General features: G+C 43.5%; 1 protein-coding gene across 1 annotated transcript in view; it reads right to left on the bottom strand.

The window, feature by feature from the left end:
- Positions 1–13,564, bottom strand: part of LOC107190536 (colorectal mutant cancer protein) — a 49,319-nt gene that overhangs the window by 6,116 nt on the left and 29,639 nt on the right. The gene's annotated exons all lie outside the window — the stretch shown is intronic.

Raw genomic sequence — 13,564 nt, 5'->3', positions numbered from 1 at the left:
GTTTAATTTTAATTTTAATTTTTCACCGCAGTTTATTTTTAATTTTAATTGTACACCACGTGTGTTTATTACTGCGGACAGGTGACTACGTAACCTAACCTATGTTTGACCGCATTTACTCATTTACAAAATAAAGCTACAGAATTAATGTTATTGAAGAAAAATAAGAATAAACAAAATTTTGAGTTTCTATTGAAAAGTTTATTTTTTTATTATTAATGTTCATATTGTAATATAAGGCTTAATATAATACTATAAATATCTAATAAATTAATACCTTCTGTCTTGTATATTATATCACATCCTTCTTGCAAATAAAATTAAATAATTTTTTTATTTACAGGACACAGGTATTTATACTAATATTTTGCTTAACACTGCAAATAGGTATTGCGTTAGTAACTGGCACACAGTAATACATGCATGTCCGCAGTACTTTTTGCAATGAGATGTGGTTTTAATTTAATAAAATTCTAATTAATTCTAATTAAATCTCATTTTTTTATGGAATTAATGTCATCCAACTTTCTTTAAAAGCAAGAAGCAGGGACTTTCATTCATTTGAACGCTTTATCGAGAACTCTAAAGTTAACCTATCGCAAAAGTCCGCAGTAATACCCACACTTACCCTGCATGTTCAGCCATGAAAAATATTTTCTCCATGGGGTATTTGTATGGCGAAAGGTTTTGGGGTTAAATGATCAAAGTAGTCGTAATTTCGACACAACTAGCCCAGGCTTTTCTTTACAGTTGCGTGCGCGGTTTGTGGAACGAGCGTGAAATGCAAATGAGAAACATCGATCGACACCATGTGTGCAGGTAATTCGAGCATTCTGCGGCGTCGCAGGTGTGAATCAGCTCCGCCTTTTACGTCTCTGATTCGGTGGATGACGCAACTTGTCCCGGTATCAAGGATCCGCGAGATGGACAGATAAGGATTGGTGTCCTGATTGCCGGCTGGCTGTGATCACCCGGCGAATTCGGTGTCTGCAATTGAATATTTCAGTATGCTCAGCCTTGAATCGACGCCCCAGGTTATCCCAGGATCCGAGTACGCTATCAAACATTCACGACGCTACGGTACTGGTCCAGGTACGAATGATGCAAAGTATAATTTCTGCGTCGAAATGGTGAATAATTCAGTTATTACGTAAATACCTCCGAGGCATTTACTATAAAACTAATAGCTTGAGAATAAACTCGACGATACCCAAATTGCGGAACCGTTCAAAATAAGACTTAAAACTTAAGTAATCGTAGAAACATGAATACCAATCTTGAGTTTCTCCAAAGCAATCGATGAGAGAAAGTATAATAGATAATTAAAAAATTTTCTAGACACGACTTCCGATCGGTCTCTACAGTACGCTTACAGAATTTTAATAAGAGATCTGTTAATTTTAAGTTCCGGAAAGCTCGTCCTTGCTCACGTCCGTCGATTAGTCTCAAAGTCACTGTCGTCAAGACATTGTCGTAACGCACTTACAATTATCCAAGAGAAATTATACATCTACGAACATCCCAACGGATGTCTTTGGATCCTGAACGATTTCGGTGCCATGGTGGTCTCGAAAAACGTTCAGACGTCATTCTACCAAGGTGTTCTCTAATTGTCGACGAGAAATGGTCGTTCTCCACGAACAGTAATCTTCATTCATGGAAGCGTCAGGTCCCAGACGATCGTGTCCTTTCTCCTGATTACTGGGAGGGCCGGTTGCTTCTCATTAATTCCGTTGCATTCGGGGCATTTCAAGCGCGAACGCGACGAAAAAAAGAAAAATGATTCCTGTGGGCGTTACAGGAATATATATACAGGCGTTTACCGCGGAATCGTGTTTGGCGGAGTGTCCTTCGCGCGACGGCAGCCATGCGTAACCGGCGTTACGACGCGACGAGCCGCTAATGATTCCTGGCCACGTGATGGGAGTCGCGTATAAGAATCACCGGCCGTAATTACGCGATATCAGTCGAGAGCCGGTCGTGTACACCTGAGCGTCGAAACGATCACTGGAGGTCCTCGTGGAAAGTGCGCGCTGCGACGACAGGTAAATTAGTTTGTCGTTCAATGCACAGAAACGAGACCGTTTCCGCAATATACAGGGTGTTCCGTTTAACTGGAAACGGTGGAATATCTCACGAAGGATTAACGTTATGAAAAAAATGTTAATACAAAAGTTGTTTGGTACAAAGGTGGACATTACGTGGTATAAATAATTTTTCTGTAATCGTAGTAGTGGGGGAGATATCAAAGTCATGTTAATCTTTTTAAATGGAACCCTGTATTTTTTTATTTATATTATGACAGTGTTTGTTGAGACGAATACAATGAACTGCCACATGATATCATTCCCTGTAGTAGGAAGTGATAAATTAGTAAGATTTTAAGATGATTTACGAAACAGGATTATAGTCGCATGCGAAAGAATAACGGACAAGATGTTGAAAAGTGTCGAAAGAGAATTTTTAAACAGAATAGAAACGTGTATTTGTAACGATGGTGGGCATGTTGACGGATAAATGACGTAAAAAATTATTAATCTTTTAACACGAAACGTTGACTGCCTCTATGTGGAACATCTATTAACGCGATAATCCTTTGTGTTACAGGCTTAATTACAAATTGATCGTCTTCAGTGATCTCAGAAAGGGGTAAGAATGAAGCTCCTGTTCGCCCTGACGCTTCTCCTGACCGTAATCTGCGCGTCAATGACCATGGCTGCGTCCGACGAGTACATCCACCTGCCAGGGAAGAGCTGCGCCGATGCGCCACCCTGCCCGGACAATAGACCGTGCGTGATGGCTCCTCCACGTTGCAACGTGGGCACTTGCGGCAAGAATCCGGTGCCCACGTGCGGCAAGAGGACATGAGTATCGTCGGAGGAGTATCGCTCGAGGTACAAGTGGACGTCCCAGAGGCCGTTTATCATCCTCCTTGTTCATCGACTAACACGAGCACTAACGTTTGACGGGCAATAGCGATGTAGTAGTTGTGTAACCTTTGGTCCAATAAAGCTACCTTGGTTTTCTGTAAGTTTCTGGTGATATGGGGAGATTGTCGAATTTGAACCATCGCCTGGATTAGAGAAGATACTATATTTATATTATTTAACACGACAGTTTATGTCATTAGACAAAATATTATATTTATATTATTTCAAATAAGTTACAGTAATGGTTCAACCTAGGCGATGACCCAAATTCGGCAATCTTCTATTTGAACAATTTTCCGAACCGTTTAACGAAGCTCCATGCTAGGCTGGAGTTTGAACACGTGACTGGAGTGTACTGTCACTTCGATCAACGATTCATCGAATCGGAATAAACCCATCTGTCCCCTGTCAGTGTGTAGTACCACGGTCTGGAAATGAAGTCCGTTGCACAACGCGCGAATTCTTCGCAATGACTCACGTCACGATCATCTATAGGACAGGTTGAACGAGCCTCGAGATTTTCCTTTCTGCGTTCTCTTCGACACACACGCGGCTCGAGGAGAGTCGGCCGATGAGTTCGACCGAATTTCTCCTACGTCGTCGACCGGCACTCCAGACAGTAAAGCGATACCGGAAATTGCGGTGAAGTGGTGCAAAGCCAAGGGTGACACCGTGGGAGAGGCGGACCATCGACTTTCACGAATACACCTGACGTTCCCGGCTTCGTTTCTTCTCCTTTGATACACGGAATTACTTGGCAAGTCGGCTCGACGACGCCGAAAGTGTAGTCGATTTAGACACAGTCGCGAACGAATTATTAAGTTGCGAGATAAACCTTCCTTCTTCGTTAGAATTTTCGATTCCGTTCCGGCCGATCCATTATTAATTTCTCATCTAGCATTTCACTAACTCAAAGTCCCTTATCTTCCAAGCTCCGCCCAAAGAAACCTCTGTTCCAACTATGATATTCCAGGGGCCTGATTAAAGTTCCAGCAAGAGTAAGGCGAGCGTTGTCTGGGCTCGATTCAATTATATCCCAGAAATGGCTCCATATAGGCTATCCCGAGCACGACACCCGGGAGAGAATCGCCTGCAAAGTGGATGACCCACGGAGCAGAAGAGATCCGTCTGTGTTTAATTGACGACGTCCTGAACCGATTGTGGTCCCACCTACGTATATAGGGTCCCACTCGCCGCGCCTTTTTCCTCCGTTAGCGTTTTCCTGGAATCTTTTAAGTTTCTACTCTTAATGCTTTCTTTTCTTCCGTAGTGTGTGTACCTTTGAATTTAACCGTCTGTTTGCGTTTGAACCAACGAATCTTTACGAGAGAAATGCGTGGAGGCAGTGTTTAGCCGAATTCTCGTCGAGGTACCATTTTTCCTTTGACGAATGAATGTCCTTTGAGACCAAAAATCAGGTGATAGTTGGGCGATTCTGATCGATCTTTAACCCTTTGCACTCGGAATTTCTTAATTCCCAGGTTAATCGAGGTAGCCATTTTTGTTTTGGACAAAGGTCAAAGAACAAAATCTAATCGAGTGTACTGCAATTTAGCTATTCGATACTTCGTATAATTGGGCCAAAGTACGCTAGTTCCGATTTGTCCTAAATATTTTGTCACTTTAGAGGAAATAATCGAGTTGAAAGAGTTAATAAACGACTTCATCGGTTGTTCTCGTGGCAGAATTTAACGGAATAATAGCATTTGAAGGTAATTCACAAAAGCTTCCGGGCTAGCCACAGGTAATTCGATACAGAAAGTTCAAAGGTCGAAAGGAACACGTGTTCAGGTCGAAATAGATCGCGTTTCCACGGCCAATGTACACAATAATTGCATCACGGAGTATGCGACAAGGTTTGTCTCCGATGTGGTTCAGGCGAGCCTGTAACTAGATCAACGAAGACCGACGATATAGTTGGAGTAACAAGATTTTTCCCGATGAAAAATGGGAGTCAGCCCCGGTAATCCGTTAAGGGGGTCAAGCAGGTATCCCTTTCAAGATCGTGAATTCTTTGACCAGTCTGCCGTGACCCTTTTTCTTCCCTTTTGTCCCTGGCGTCACGAGGGAGAAGGAGGAGCAGCAGCCTGGCTGGTTTTGATCCGAGGAGAGGGGGGATCGTTGAACGAAGACGAACTTGGGGCTAAGGGGCGAGAGCAAACCGTTTCAAACGGTCCTTTTGTGGACCCACGGGACAAAAGAGTTACTCAGAGACACGTTTACTCTGCGAGAGAAGAGCGTGGCCCGTGAAATGACGCGCATGGCGCTACGCGCCTCATCCAAAAGGATCTTCAGGGAAACACTATAACACGCGCCTCGTATAATTAACGGGGAACTGTGATCAAATCTCTGGAACGAACAGCTTCAAAGTCTTTTGAAATTCATCAGGGTCGTTCCACTTTCTTCTGGTCGAATCGTCGGAGAAATGGGAAGTGTACGGAAACCATCCTGAACAATCCACTCGAATTCCTTTGAACCTGTACACGATGAAATTGTTTCGTTTTTTTTTCTCGCTGGGAACTATCTGAACAACTGAGAGGAATGTATAGTTCCTTTAGGTGTGTGACTCTTGGCAGATTCAACAACCACTCTCCGTAAAATATACTATACATATGTGGGATCGGGAACTCCATACCCGACAAAGGAGCAAATAGCATCTTTGGAAAATAGGAGGGTTCCGTGGAGCAGTGGATAGAGTCTCTGCTTTCGGCGCTGGGGGTCGTGAGTTCGAATCCCGCTTGGGCCCCTCTCATTTTTCCAACGCCCCTACACATATAGTTGGGTAAATGTACTATACATATAGAGGGTTTTATCACATTTACTTCGTCAGATTAAAATGAAGAAAAATTGACCATGATAAAAGTAAAGATCGCGAGGATACATAAAAATTAGGAATTGCAGAAAAATTTCTACACTGCAATTTGGAAAGTATACGAACGAATACGTGAGTCACTGAAGTCATCTGCGACGTCTCAAGTAGAACGAACGAGTGGCAGGTTAGACACGTGGAATCGATTTATCCTGAACCGAGGGACGGTCTTCTTGTCTAGAAACGTCGCTAATAAGACACCCGACAAGGAATCGGTAATACAGCAGACGTTGTAGATACACCAAGTGTAGAATATCGTTCAGACGTCAGATTTCAGAGATCGTTGGAATCAAAGAGATTGTTTGACAGTCGGGAGTCGTCGAAGACGAGCAAACGAAATTACCGAGAAAATGGATAGGTAGCAGCAGAAGAAAGTTTATTTGGGAATACCTCGGTGAAATCGATCGTCCGGTTGGTTAGTCCGTCGTTCGTCCAACGGGGGCCTCTGTCTCTATCGGATTAAAGTTTAAAGGGTGGCAGACGATTCTGCATAAGCTTACGGAGAGACAGACGGTCGAGGTGAGTGCGACAGCGAGCGAAAAGTGTTGCTGGATATGGAGGTGCAAGGTAAAAATGGGAAAGAACGAGACGAAAGATATCCTGAACGTGGGAGACCGAAGAGACGGGATGAAAAAAAACAAAGTGAACGAGACCGTTCCAGGCTGAATACTGGCAGGCGGCGTAGAAAGGGAACCGGAAGGATGGAAACATCGTCCTGCTTCCGAGGGACTCTCCCTACTCTGCTTTCGATTCGAATACGACAGCGGGAAAAATTACGGAAGTCCATTATCGGGTGTCTGAACTCTCCTCCTGCCTGGTGGCTTGTCCCTCCCGCGATTCGTTAACGCGTTCTCCGACTCGGTTCGTCGAGCTCTGCACTCCAACCCCCACCTAACCCCCTTTCGAACAACCACCCCCATTTCTCCTAATCGATGCCGGAATAAACTCGAAAATCGTCCGATCCTGGGTGGGATGGAGGAAGCTAAAAGTGTCTGGACAACGGAGACGACGTTTTGAATACCAATCACGTCGGGGCCACGATCGATTTAACGAGGGTGAAAAACCCAATCGACGGTGAATATATAAGATCCTATTGGGGTTGATCGACGACGCGTCCAACGTACTTAGAGAAAATTAGAAACTAAATATCCACGCGTCAAGAGGAAGCTCGACTCGTTAGGTCTGATTGGAGACGCTAGCCACCTCGAGCGAGTGGATTAACGAGACGCGATTAAAGGTGTATCTGCACAGCAGTTAACGTTCAAACGCGTCGATCTATCGATTTCACGCGGTCTGCCTATCGAGACGTTCAAGAGGAAGGAATAATTTCATCTAAGATGTGGCTGAAATAAAATCGACGATGGAGAGGAATATCTTCGCCATTTTACGAGTACTAGCTTCTATTCCAATTAGCATACAAGTTCTAAGTCCATCCTCTTGGCGTATATGTCTAAGGCAGAGACCTACCTCTCTTACACAAATCTCTTATTCTCCTTCTTGATTACCTCTGCTTATTTTCGACCTGTGCCGCGTACTCTAATGCTATTAACCCTCAAAGGTTAACCTCCGTCTGCCCGAAAGACACCTGGCATTTCTAAACGGTAAAGTGTAGAAAATTAGGGCTGTGGTGTTTCATCAAAAGATTTCTGACTAAATTACTCATATATTTGAAACATAGGTAAACGAACGCTTCAGGTTATGGTAACCCATGCGTGGTCGAATCGGTAGGATAATATAGTGTGGTCTTTGATGATTAGCTGGTGAGAAGCTTGCGTTTTCTTTCGAGGACGTAACAGTCTACAGTTTGTTAACTAATATAGAGTAGTATGTATCCCGTTTGATTAAACGATCGATCCGCAAAAGGGGGCTGCGTATCACCCCAAGAACTTACGGCCTCCTGTTGCTTGTCCCTCTGACTAGCTTTGACCTGTATAGGGACGGTCCTATCGGAGCTGTGATCGCTGGGGCAACAAAGCCACGACCTGGACCTGGTTAATCCTCTCGGCTCCTCTTCCTCCTCTTCAGCGTCCTCATCCTCGGTTGTCGCGCAATGCACATAGACCAGATCGTCCCTGCGTGGCGGATCCAGGATTTCCTTGCCCGTGGTAAGGACAACGTGACTCGGTTGCACCGAGAATCTCGACGGTTGTTGGTGACCGTGTTGTTGTTGTTGTTGCTGTTGCAATTGCACACGTTGTCGATGCATTCGGTCCACGTAATACGCTGGCTCCGCGGAGCCATTTTTCACGGCCACCGTGAAGCCCGCCACTGTGTCTGCTCCCTTAATTCTCGTTCACCATAGGATCCTTCATCGTGGATGACACCGATCCTCTTCAATCTGTCGTTTGTAGTATTGTTCTGTATTCACGATAAAAATAGCAGAGACTCTTCGTCACGGCCGATTGTACGGATTAATCGAGAGACTGTCGAGGACGTGTTGCGATATCGTAGCGATCGATAGACTTTTCTTTCTGGGGATCGATGGAAAATTTTATTGCACGCGTCTCGACGTATGACGAATAGACTCGAGTATGAATGATCTACGACGATCAAGGACTCGAAGAGTGAAAGCTGAGCATAGCTAGAATATTGTTAAGCATCTTATCTCGAAACGTTAGGGTTTTTTTTAAACGTTTCTCTGTTGATTTTAAAAATGTTTATACCGTTAAATTACTGTATATTCATTTAGTCAGGCCTCATTTAGAGTATGCTTCAACCATATGTCATAACGTGTTGGAGAGAGTGCAAGATATATTTATCAGATACATACGTTGCTTTTAGATTGAACAGTCCTATGCGGTATAACGATCATGATTACGAACCATTACTAAATACAGTCAATAGGACTTCTTTCGCTGATCACAGAGTTACGATCTTACTTTTATGTTCAAGCTTATAAATAGTCAGATCTCATGTCCTCAATCGCGGCAGCTTGTTCATTTTTGTTGCTCCCTCAAAGTGTTTTAGAAATTGTCATATATTTTATTATGATAAAAACTAAATACAGTTCAAGTGATCCAATTTATCGAATGCTGAAATCAGCCAACAAATTTATGGATATGATCGATTTCCTCAATGGCTCTAAGAAATCCTTAAACAGGCACTAAGAACTGTTTAATTCAAGTTAACGTTGAATTGAAAATTCTCTTTTACAATTAATTCCTCACTGTATATTATATTCCTGTAAGTGTTTCTATATTCACTTAATTCTTATGTACGCATAAGCTTATATCCCTATAATAAATAACTAAATAAATTAAATTGAATACAGACTGCGATTATTATGCATAACTGATGACAAGTGCATTATGTATTTTCAGATTCAACGGAAAACAGGTTTCCAGTTGCACGGAGATTCCAATGTCGAGGATCAAACGAGAAAATCCACTAATTATAATTCATAGAACGGGCCTGGTAGTTTCGCCGGGTTTGGCACGTGCCAGCGCTCTTTCTAGCTCTTCGCCACCAATAGTCCCCCTTTCGACAGTGATTCCGCGACGTCGAGATCGTTGCGATGGAAAAAGCTCGCGTGTTGCCCGGCTGCTGGCGGCGAACACGATTTAATGGCGTGGCAGCGGATTTCCCGGTCGCGAGGAAGGGGGATTTTTCTTACGTTTTCAACGTGTTTAACGAGCGCGCGCACGCGGCATTCCGGTTGCTCGTTAACCTGTCATTAGTGGCCCGGTCAACGCGTTGGTCTTCGATGTTCTCTCTCCCCGCACCAGTCGTTCGTTAGCTATTCAACGACACCTCGTTTCTCCATTCGCTCGATACGATATTACGGGAAACCGGCGGATAGTAACCGTGAAAATTCATTTTTTTTTTTACCACGTATGTGGGATTCTTGGAAACTTATCGACGATGCCTTTGGTTATTCCTCAAGGACAGGACATATTTCGTGCGCCACAGGTACAGAAATGTAGTCTATTTCTTTAAATTTTTTTACTCGAAAAATTGAAAAAGAACATTGTTAAATTAAAAGATAAACACACGGTTTTTTGCTGCTTTTTAGAATTACGAAAAATTGTGTATTCAGGGTTCGTTTCCGTAAGGGTTATGGGTGGTCTTCTGGATTCTGTACTCTCGGCCATACTCTCGATTCCGCTTAGGCGATGAATGATGGTGGAGGGGAAAGGAGTATCGTGGTTGTAATTTAGATTTACTATCCTTAACTCATTTGCATCGTGTGAGAGAGTGAGAGAGGGGTAGGTTCGTGCCCTGGGAGTTAATCGTATTATCGGATATTCCGCGCGAGTATCTGGTCTCGACGTAGTATTTTAATTTCATTCTTCGAGGGGGGAGGAAGAACACAGGAGGGTGCCTGGTGATTTCTCATCCGAGAGGAATGATTCTAGCGTCGATTGCACACTGTTAAAAATCGGCAATGGAAAGGATGGCGTAACTATGAAACCACCCTAAAATGTTCAATTCTTATGTATTATGGTTAAAATAAGAACCGTCCAAGTGTGCCATGTCTGAGATCGTGTTGATAAATAATGTTTCTCTAGAGGTGGAAAAAAAGTATAAGAAATCAAAATACAAATGATCGTATACAGTAGAAAAAAAGTAGTTCGATTTTATTTTAATCACAATGTATAAAGAATTGAACATTGGAGGGGTTAGTAAAAAAAGGCACATGTCACATCTGTATCGGATTTTAGTCTTTTTTTGTGCCATTAACAAGCTCTAATCTTATTTTTCCTGAAAGTAGTTGTGCAAATTTATAGCATTGTGGCATGTGTTCCACTTCCACTACACCCCTTAATTGTAGGGTGGTTCCTAAAGACAGACAGGGTGCAGTGGTTGCTCAAAGATTAAGTGCCTTTAATCGAGCTTGAGTTTCACACAGAATCTCCGTCTGGAATCCTACTACCAACAGTAAAAATTCTGAAATAAGCATACCGAAAGATTCATCGGTAGTTTTTTCGATCGCTGGTTCACCCTTTCGCGGTACATTGTCGGCATAGAAACGATCTCGTCTGAATTTGGCGAATAACAGCCACGGAAAATCCTCCGCCGGCCGTTTCACGTTCGGAAAACAACCTGGTGCTAGTCTAATTTCGCGAGCAGACGCGTTTCCCGTCGTTGCCGCCGCCGTAAATCTCCTCCTCCCGGTGTAAACATATTTGCATATTGCAACCGGGCGGCGGCTGGCGTAAATTTATCCGCGCTTCAACCCCGCCGGAGAAACAAACCGAAGGGCGTGTAGGATTAAATGGATCGACGGGAAAATAGGAACTTGTACATCATTCGAAAGCGTTTGTTAATTCACCGAAAGTTCTTTCGATTGAAAACTTCACTATCGTTGGATTGCAATATATTAGTCACTAGCGTCTACGGAGTTCTAATATACAGTAAATCCTCGATGAGCGTTCGAAGGCCAGTGAACATTAAATATTTCATAAAATAATGGCCATACACGACTGAAACAAATATCATTGGCTTCAGAATTTCAAGCTCTACTGTACCCTAAAAATACAAGCTATCACTGTGCTCAATCTCATTGAAAAGCCTTCGAACACTCATCGATGATTTACTGTATTCTTTGTCACCGATGTTTACAGAGACGACGATTTTCAGTCGACAAATTCCCAGCGTTCTCCATCCGTGACACACAGAGTTCTCCGGTTCTAACTGTAGGGGGCCATATGGTTTGCCCCCCCATCCGGTAATTGAGTTCGCCACAGAGGCGCGCAGTTGGCATAAACTCGCCTCTCCGCGATCTACAAGGCTGTTTAATTACTCCAGCGGGACACCATCGATCCAAGGATCCTGGTCCCCGTACGAGGACGCGTGTCGCGTAACCGGGGGCGGAGCAGCAGTCGCGAAATAAATTAATTGCTCGACCGACAATTATGAACGCCAGAAAAGGGGGGGGGGTGGAAAAGGGAGGGCAGGGACGTAACGAGGCCCTTATTACCGGGTGCAATTAGTTTTTATGCTGGGTCAACCGCGATCAAAGAGCCCGGATTTGCGTCTGTCTCGTAAACGATTAAGGGATTTTTCGTGCGATTCTCGCGTTGAAATTAATTCCAAACGGGATTCCGATAAAATCGTTCTGTTCGAAGTTCATTGGTTGACTCGTATTAAGCTTCGAGTGAATCGTGGATCTGACCGACTTCGAAATGGACACGGTCGCGAACGACTCGGGGAACGGACCGCTGGTCAGGTGGGAATTAATCGCAGGTGAGATCAACGGGATGTCGAGTGTATAATTCAGATCGAATTAAATTGTTCGAAGTCGAGCACAACACGATCCCTGTCACTCGGAAACTCGTTTGGATAGAGCAGTAAGAGATAGTAATATTTGTAGTACGAGTGTATAAAGTAATATGCTAATCATGCTTTACGATCGGGGACGATCGTTCGGAATTTTTCGTTTACACGGTCCACTGGGTCCTCGTTAATTACGTCTCCTCAGGGGGAAAGTCCACTTAAACACGGTCTTATCAACCGCGAATATGATTAGACGCTTTTTCTAAGAGGCTATCTGTCAACTTTGGTCGCCTGAGACCTAAATAACAAATAGATCGTGTATTCGAGGCCTAAATGTTTATTTTGTTCGATTAGTCATTTTTGCGATCGTTTAATTAGAGCGATACTTCGAAATGCTTTATGGTCCCTGCGTGGCAACAGCCAGATCAACGAATGGAGAATGATTTGATTTTATAAAAATATGTTAATAAAAAAAATTGTATTTCGATGAACGGGAATCCATCCCAGGACCTCCGATTTACCGGCCAAGAATCTTATACTTCGATAAGTTTGACTTATATTCATAATACGTCTTAAAGGTTCATAACTTCAATTGTTCATACCTTTAACACTAGAACTACCAAGCAAGTCAAAATGACTTGTCAATACACTTACAACGATGATTAAAATGTTATGACAATACATTTTCTCAGATCTTTTGCACCTTTTATTACGATACGAAAGTGAAGAAATTAGTGAATTTCTAAATTTTCAAAAGTTTTTCACGTTTATCCACCGATCGAAGAAAATATGCGTTTATCGGTAGTTCTAGTGTTAATATTATGAAGTGTTTACACCTAATATTTAGCATCGTGAAAAATAAAAACAGTTAACGAATAATGCACGAAGGTGTGGACGAGGTGTATTCGGGGGTCAGGCAGCTGCTTGCCGCCTTGAATGGATTAACCTTATCGCCTAATCGCCAGTATCCGGAGGGACATTTACATACATCGCGCTGACGCAGACGGGCCGCCTGTTTTCTCGCCCCCTTTCAACGTCGACACCCTTTTCTTTGCCGTAACGCGCATGGTCGGCGAGAATTTGTCGCACGTTGACTCACAACGGTGTGGTGCTCGGCCATAAGACGCGATCGCAGATTCCAATCTTGATTATTAATTAACCGTCGCGTCCCGAAATGGGAGCACACTATCGTCTCGCCAGCTGGGCTCTCTCTCTATCACGAGTCATCCAAGTGATTCACGCACTGGATGATCGTAGGTCAGTGTGCGTTTAGTGAACACAAAAAGGGGTGAATCGTGCCTCGTAGGTGAATATTATACGAGCGATTAGCACGCGTCAAGCCACACGAGTTCCCGTTCGACAGTTGTTGCACGACGATTTACGAAATGTTTTCAAGGAATCGCCTCTGAACAAGGTTTATTAAACTTTCTGGAACCGATGGGACGCCCGCAGCTGCTACTGATACGGTTAAAATATCGCATTGCAGTTCTACGCGTTGCACCAGTCGCAGAGAAATCCTTTTTCTCCCCTCCAGTTCCCCCGGTTTCCT

This window comes from Dufourea novaeangliae, unplaced genomic scaffold (assembly GCF_001272555.1).
Source record: "Dufourea novaeangliae isolate 0120121106 unplaced genomic scaffold, ASM127255v1 scaffold187, whole genome shotgun sequence".
Classification (NCBI taxonomy): Eukaryota; Metazoa; Arthropoda; class Insecta; order Hymenoptera; family Halictidae; genus Dufourea; species Dufourea novaeangliae.
Note: the sequence above shows the minus strand (reverse complement) of the source record. Positions and strands in the feature narration are given on the sequence as shown.